This window comes from Nerophis lumbriciformis, linkage group LG07 (assembly GCF_033978685.3).
Source record: "Nerophis lumbriciformis linkage group LG07, RoL_Nlum_v2.1, whole genome shotgun sequence".
Classification (NCBI taxonomy): Eukaryota; Metazoa; Chordata; class Actinopteri; order Syngnathiformes; family Syngnathidae; genus Nerophis; species Nerophis lumbriciformis.
In genome coordinates, this window is record NC_084554.2 from 14,200 (window position 1) to 22,743 (window position 8,544).

At 36.9% G+C, this 8,544-nt stretch overlaps 1 long non-coding RNA gene across 1 annotated transcript; it reads right to left on the reverse strand.

The window, feature by feature from the left end:
- Positions 1-5,945: 5,945 nt before the first annotated feature.
- On the reverse strand, positions 5,946-8,056 carry LOC133581364 (uncharacterized). Its single transcript, XR_012050519.1, has 2 exons — positions 7,637-8,056; positions 5,946-7,528 (listed from the first exon to the last, which is right to left on the reverse strand). It is a non-coding gene; the product is annotated as an uncharacterized lncRNA (long non-coding RNA).
- Positions 8,057-8,544: the final 488 nt, after the last annotated feature.

Genomic DNA, 8,544 nt, shown 5'->3' on the forward strand with positions numbered 1-8,544 from the left:
TTTTTTAAAGAAGGGCCTAAAACAAACAAACAAAAAACATAAACAACAATAAAGCTTATAATTGACGGATAGATCTGAAGTTGATCTCGAGACTATTGTGTTAAATGTAAACAGTAAAAAAAAATGTATAGATTATATTGTAACACTTTAATGAGTAGGACCCTTTGGGATCCCCAATCATTTTAGTGTGATTTGTTTTTAAGTGTCATTGCTCAAAAAATAATAATGAATTAAAATCAATGGTGTTATTGACCCTTTTAAGGCTCCAATTATTATATAATCTCAAATATTCCACTTAAAAATTTTATTGGGTGAAAATATTGCATATTTGGTGTTTTTTCCATAAAAAAACATGGTTTTCTTTGACAAAAAGAGCATACAACTTCAATCTTTAAAAACGTTATATTGACAGATAGACCTAATGTTGATCTAGAGATTTAAAACTTGAATAATAATACAAATAATAATACTGAATAATGACACATTTTTAATATTTTTTTGACCAAAACCCTTTGGGGTCCCCGGGATCAAGCCCGAGTGGAGGCCTAAATGTATATTTTTTATACATATATTGTATTGGTTTTTAAAATAAATGGCCCCCGCTTGCTTTGATTTTTCAGTGTGCGGCCCTCAGTGGAAAAAGTTTGGACACCCCTGCTTTACATGGACTGGCACCTCAGTATATCTCGGACCTCATCCACATTTACACTCCTGCGCGCGCTCTGAGGTCCGAGAGCCAGCTCCAGCTCGTGGTGCCCAAGACCAGACTTAAAACCAGGGGAGACAGGGCCTTCTCTGTGGTCGGCCCTAAGCTCCGGAACACTCTGCCCCTCCATGTTCAAACTGCTCCCACAGTGGACTGTTTTAAGTCTCGTCTTAAGACCCACTTTTATTCTCTGGCTTTTAACACTACGTGAGTTGTGTTTTTAAAATGTTGATTTTTATTAAAAGTTTTAATTGGTTTTACCCTTTAAAATCGTTTTTAATCATATTTATATTATATTGTTTTTTTATATTGGTTGTATATGTATTTATTTTTTGTTTTTATTCAGTCATTGTTGGAGCTAAGGAAAATATTTGAATATTGTTTTTAATATTGTTGTGCAGCACTTTGGAAACATTTTGTTGTTTAAATGTGCTATATAAATAAAGTGGATTGGACTGATTGGATTACCTTCCTGCCAAAATTCATATTTCAAAATGCGGAAATGTCCAGGTTTTTGTGGACATGTGACAGAGCTGAAGCACTGTGTGCTAGGGGTGTAACCATTGATGGATACATGTTCCTAAATGTCAACTACATCCATAAAGTTTGCCTTCCAAGAGATAGGTATGGATCCTACATCCTTTTTAAAAGGGAATCCATCCATTTTATTGATACTAGAGAAAGGAAAACATTGGATCTAAGAACGTCAGACTCTATATGAGTAAATTGTTGTTTACTTGCTTGTTTGGATGCATCATTCATTTATATGGAGGTCAATTAGGGACAACACTTTTGTACTTTTGTACTCTGAAACTAAAAGCTCAGATTTTGATGTTGAAAAATACCTCAGTGTATTCAAAATACAAAATATTTTTCAGGTTGAATATAATTTTCACACAAAAATATGTTTTTATTCATTCTTTCTTTTCATTTATACAACTATTTTAATATTAGAGCTTTCTACTTTTTCAGATTACATTTTTATTTTTTTACAGTTTCATTCATTTTTTCCAAGTTTCGCATCTTTTTCAGATTAAAATCTGTTTTTTTCAGGTTCTGAATTTGGCCCTTTTTTACATAATATTGGATGTAGAGAACATTCAAGCACTCCATTTGAATATAAAATATTTCATTCAATGATTTGGTGCTTTTCAAACAGTCAAAATGATGTACAAAGAAAACTAAGCAAAAAGGTACAACAATTCTTCACAAAAATGAAGATAAATTGCGATTCTGATGTCGACAAGACTTTATTCAGCCCTTCAAAAACAATGAAAACATATTTTTCATACAAAAATAAAGTTATAGACATTGTAAAACCATTCTCTGTGAGACATTAATGACTTGGTATATTAATCTCTGCCTTCTTTTTATTCTGTCCTAACTTTTATTCACACGTTCATGCACATATAAACACATTTTATTCTTACTTGTTCAGTGTATTGGTATCTATATTATTACAATTCGGCTAAATTCTTTAAATTAGGGAAACAATAATAAATATTGATTTCACAGTTACAGCATGGGGATATGTGACCACCTTAAGGAGGATTTACAGTAAAAACATACATATACAATTATTTCCAATATTTTAGAGTCATTCTTACCAATACACTATTTGTTTGTGTACATTGAAATGATTCTGATCCTCATCTAATGACAGCTACAAGCAATTATTTTGTTGCTGAAAATAAAAAAAAAAGTGTTAAAAAAGAGCCATATATCCAAAGTCCAGAAGGCAGTTGCAGAAAGAAACACAACAGGAAGTAAAAGAGGGCCTACAGTGACCCCTGCTGGAATTATTAAGATAGTGGCAACAAATCCTTGAAAGAAACTAACACCATAACTATAGCCGGAAGCTATTAGTAGACTTCCTGTACTCTGCTGATGGTAAGCCACGTTCTGATATTGCTCTGCAAAATATTATATATTACACTAAAGCTAACGTGAGACTTATTGTAAGATACACAGTTATTTAATAGCAGTTGAAATGCTACATTGTGGAATTTTCGTTTTGAATTGGTTGTTGCTCACGTCAGATGTATTACTATTTTGCACTGAAGTCGATATTATTTTCCCCCTGTAGACATCGAAATCAGCAGAGGTGTTAACCACATATTGTGTGTCTGATCACTCATTGCAGGTAATAATTGTTGCACTATGTGCGTTTTACGTGTCAAGACGTTCATATTTAAATTTGTATTGTTCGCCATTTTAACATGCCAACAACGTGGTCTGTCATATTCGCTAGTCACCACCAGAGGGTGCTAAAAGTCCATTTAGTTATTTGTGTCATGTATTGTATTTTGTATTTTTCTATTTTCTATTTCATAAATATTTAAAAAAGGATGATGTTGGTTAAAAACCAAGTTAAAAATATGTTTTATTGAATTAATTGTAATACCAGTCAAGATAAAAGCAAGTTAAAACCACTATAAGATCACATACGAAAAAAGTATACTGTTAAAAACCATTGTATTAAGTCACATCTGTAATTGCATTTCATGTAATTGTAAAAATATGAAAATGTTATGTACTTGAGCAAACTTCCTGTACTCTGCTAATGACATCGAAATCAGCAGAGGTGTTTATTAACCACATATTGTGTGTATGTGCGTTCTGATCACTCATTGCAGCTACCAGTAAAGAACCACATCACCCAATCCAGCCTGTGTGTGGCTTCTTGGCGGGACGGGTACACAGCAGTTACATAAATATGCTTTTATTATTAAATCAACATAAAAAACACAAGATACACTTACAATTAGTGCACCAACACAAAAAACCTCCCTCCCCCATTCACACTCATTCACACAAAAGGGTTGTTTCTTTCTGTTATTAATATTGTGGTTCCTACATTATATATCAATATATATCAATACAGTCTGCAAGGGATACAGTCCGTAAGCACACATGATTGTATTTTTTTATGACAAAAAAAAATGTAAAAAAACGGCGTGGCGCGGTGGAAGAGTGGCCGTGCGCGACCCGAGGGTCCCTGGTTCAAGCCCCACCTAGTACCAACCTCGTCATGTCCGTTGTGTCCTGAGCAAGACACTTCACCCTTGCTCCTGATGGCTGCTGGTTAGCGCCTTGCATGGCAGCTCCCTCCATCAGTGTGTGAATGTGTGTGTGAATGGGTAAATGTGGAAGTAGTGTCAAAGCGCTTTGAGTACCATGAAGGTAGAAAAGCGCTATACAAGTACAACCCATTTATCATTTACCATTATAATAAATGATACAGAGGGAGGTCTCTAACAGCCTACAATGAAGAGAGCTTGGCCATGGCAGAATTCAAGCTGCAGGGCAAGGAGTTTGAAGTGCCTTAATGAACTCATATGGTGAATATCTTGGAGAAAGCACACTGTCAGAAAGTGTTTTAGTCTTATCTTATTCTGACGCAGTTTTGAGATGTTAGATTTCCTGTGCTCTTAATTTGGCGATCTAGTCTAAGACGTCATTTCCTGTTTGTAGCGTTTCTGCGTAATATGGGCTCTTGTGTAAACAGCATTGTGTGCGTTCCTGACTAAAATGTAAGTATACGTCGAATATAGCACGGTTATTAATGCTAAAATGCCTATAATGTGTTAGATGTAGCCTTAAACGAGTGTTTGTTTGCAACAATGTTTCTGCTTGACGACATAATTCACCAGCTCAACTTTCGCCCTGTTAATACTTCTTGTTACACAGTAGTTACCCTATCCTACCACTAGAGGGCGACACAGACCACGTTTAAATCCCTGTCTAAATCAACAGTGCTTATTCTCCATTCATCTCTTATGGACTGCTTTAATAGTCCATGTACATTTGTTTTATAACACATTGTAGATTATATTATATTATATATAATATTATACATATCCTGTTGTATTATTGCATATTATATTGCCTAAATGTATCTTAATCATTATTTGTATGTGTTCCCTTTAGACCACACACACACCTATACTACAATTGTTCAACTTCATCATTAAAGAGTGCCTGAAAGCCTCTCTGTGCCCTACTCTCTGACCGGAGTCCTTGTCCTAAGAAGATATCAGACCAGCATTCCGCATCCAGAGTAACCTACTCTATCACACACACCATCACTTGAAGTAAATAGTAGTATTTCAGTTTGAGCACATCATTAAATAGTTAGTTTGACATTTGCATGTAGACTGGAGTAGTTCAGGCAATAAGATGGGATGTTGCTATGTGACAGGAAGGAGGAATATAAAACTGCTTCGGCTTCTCCAAGTTAGGAGTGCCACTTGTTGGACTTGACCTCCTCCAGGAACTGCAGTTCTGTATGACCACGCTCGCTTGTAATAAAGCAACTTTTTGTTCAGTCAAGCGTCTCTGACCTCATTTTTGATCCAGCCGCACTGCCGTGTCGCCCTTCTGTCCGGACCAGGATGACAAGACCAGAAATACACGTCAAGTTCAAATTGTTTAGTGCAGTGGTTCTTAACCTTGTTGGAGGTAGCGAACCCCACCACTTTCATACGCGCATTCACCCAACCCTTCTTTAGTGAAAAATTCAATGTTTTTTGTTTTTCAAATTCAAGACAAAGTTATATGTTTTTGGTACTACTTTAGTGTGGGGAACATATTCTAAGTAACAAATTTTTTTGGACACTAGGGGAACATATTCTAAGTAATAAAAACTTAATTTACAGTTATTTGGTTAGGGTTAGGGCGAGTGTGGGGGGGTTGAGGTGGGCGGGGTTCGGAGGCGGGGTTTGGTGGTAGCGGGGGTGTATATTGTAGCGTCCCGGAGGAGTTAGTGCTGCAAGGGATTCTGGGTATTTATTCTGTTGTGTTACGGTGCGGATGTTCTCCCGAAAGTTTGTCATTCTTGTTTGGTGTGGGTTCACAGTGTGGCGCATATTTGTAACAGTGTTAAAGTTGTTTGTACGGCCACCCTCAGTGTGACTTCCATGGCTGTTGACCAAGTATGAATTGCATTCACTTAAGTGTGTGTAAAAGCCGCAAATATTGTGTGACTTGGCCGGCACGCTGTTTGTTTGGAGGAACAGCGGACGTGAAGACAGGATGTAGAGGACGCTAAAGGCAGTGCCTTTAAGGCATGCCCCAATATTAAACACACAAGACTTAATTAAAATAAGTAACATTTAAATGAAAAAATAATTTTGTACTCAATTTTATTAATTTTGACCAACTTACCCTTTCTTTGTTTTGAAAATGGAAACTGCTTAAAATAATTACTTAGAATGATAATAAAAAAAATCAAGACACATCAAATTCCAACCTTTATTAAATCATTACCATATAAAAACAGTGGCAATGAGCTGGACAGTATGAACAGTCAACATCCATATTATACAAGAATGCATGACCTCAACTTTTTAAAGTGCTGTATAGAACACCTTCACAGTAGTTTTCTTTTTTTAACCGTATACATATTAAAACGTTTTCACAAGCCATATCCAAACCTGTCAATAAGCTGGACAGTATTAACAGTCAAGAACATCAGTATTTAGTGCATAAAAGAATGCATGACCTCAGCATCTCAAGTTTTACTTAGAACATTCACAGTACAGTTTCTTGCTAAAACAATTTAACATTAAGATTATCTGTACTTCTGTAACAATTCACAAGCAGAACACCTTCACTGTAGTGTCTTTCAGTGTGTATATTTTGAAACATTTGAACTTAAACAACTCACAGATCCCTCCTTCTGACCAGCTGGAGCTTCACAGTGGGGCAATTTAGTGTGTATAAAACATAAAACAACTTAATTTACACACCAGAAACGATGACCTGGAGCTTTGTATAAAACCTGAACAGGACAAACCCTTACAACATTCTGAAGAATTCCACTCAATGAACAATGTATAATGATTTTGAACAGACAAGAAAATAGCTGTTCAAAAGTGCAAGCTGACAGTCATGGCTCACTGCCTAAGCTAGAAGCTTGTTTTTGAGAGTCATGAATTTGGGGGTTGGTTTTGGGCGCAGTGTGTCAAGTCCCACAAAAAGTCTTTGAAACACCTCAAATGTTTTGGAAAGTTTGGATGGATACTCAAGATTAAGTGCATACGTCAACCCCAGAGGTCGGCAGCAGGCTTTGGCCAGGTTTCCAAGATGAGTAAGGACTGGTACTCCCTCAATGATGATTCCTACTGCATTTGGCTCACGACAGATGTAGATGCTCATATGCTTCATTTCCAGGTCCTCATGAACAGTGGTCTCTGCACTTCCCTTTGAGATACAAAAACAGTCATTAAAAAAACAAAACATCTAATTTTATATTTATTATAAGTTGTGTGATTTAATTCAGATAATGATTACTTTTGTGAAGACCATTTTGAAAACTTTTGAATTCTAATTTGAGATCTTGTACATTAAACTTGGTACAATAGATGCATTTCCAGCCACATGTTTTTTATTGGCATTTCTAATTTGCATATAAAAAAAAACCTGAATAGAACCACCAGAAATTAAAACAAACAGTAATATGTTATATATATATAGAGAGAGAGTAAATGTTTTAATGCTTGTTTAAGGTGAGTATTTTTTGTTTGCATTGTTTTTTTTAGGGCAAACAGAAACACAAGACAGAAAGGCATCACTCTGTGGTGCTATGCTAATTGGCTATCCTGGGGCTCCTGCCAACTAGCTGCATGCTGGACCTCCACCTGACAACTGCTGGTTCAGTCAGTTCACATAAAAGTAAACCCAATTTAAGCTTGTACATCAGACTGCTTTTAAACAATACTTACAGTAGTCAGAGATTAGCTCCTGTCCACTCTCTCCCATGTAGTCTCCGTGGCATCTCACAGTCACATCTCTCTTCATCACTGCAGAGGCACTTGGGTCCTAGAGTTAATAGAAGAAGAAGAAATAAATGAATTTTGTTGGCAATTTTACTCCAAATCTGTGATACCGTTATTAGAGTTTTAAACTTGTAAACCACTTTGAACCCACCTGTATCAGTTCCATCAACAAGTTCTTGATGCGCTGACCAGTCACTCCTCCTTTTGCACTGAAGAGCTCCAGGAGTTTTGGAGTGTACCTGTCCAGTTGGGACATAAATGTTGATTCCAGTGGAACAGCTGTGCACCTTCAGAACTCTTCATTAAAGGGGAACATTATCACAATTTCAGAAGGGTTAAAACCATTAAAAATCAGTTCCCAGTGGCTTATTTTATTTTTTGAAGTTTTTTTCAAAATTTTACCCATCACGCAATATCCCTAAAAAAAGCTTCAAAGTGCCTGATTTTAACCACCCGTCCATTTTCCTGTGACGTCACATAGTGATGCCAACACAAACAAACATGGCGGAAAGAACAGCAAGCTATAGCGACATTAGCTCGGATTCAGACTCGGATTTCAGCGGCTTAAGCGATTCAACAGATGACGCATGTATTGAAACGGATGGTTGTAGTGTGGAGGCAGGTAGCGAAAACCAAATTGAAGAAGAAACTGAAGCTATTGAGCCATATCGCTTTGAACCGTATGCAAGCGAAACCCACGAAAACGACACGACAGCCAGCGACACGGGAGAAAGCGAGGACGAATACGGCGATCGCCTTCTAACCAACGATTGGTATGTGTTTGTTTGGCATTAAAGGAAACTAACAACTATGAACTAGGTTTACAGCATATGAAATACATTTGGCAACAACATGCACTTTGACAGCCCAGTTTTCATCAATTCATATATTCTGTAGACATACCCTCATCCGCGCTCTTTTCCTGAAAGCTGATCCGTCCAGTTTTGGAGTTGATGACAGCAGGCCAGGGAAGCTAGGGTGGATATTCTTCTCTTGATCATCTTCGGTGGCATAAGGGACGGTGTGAGCCAAGACATCCAGGGGGTTTAGCTCGCTCGT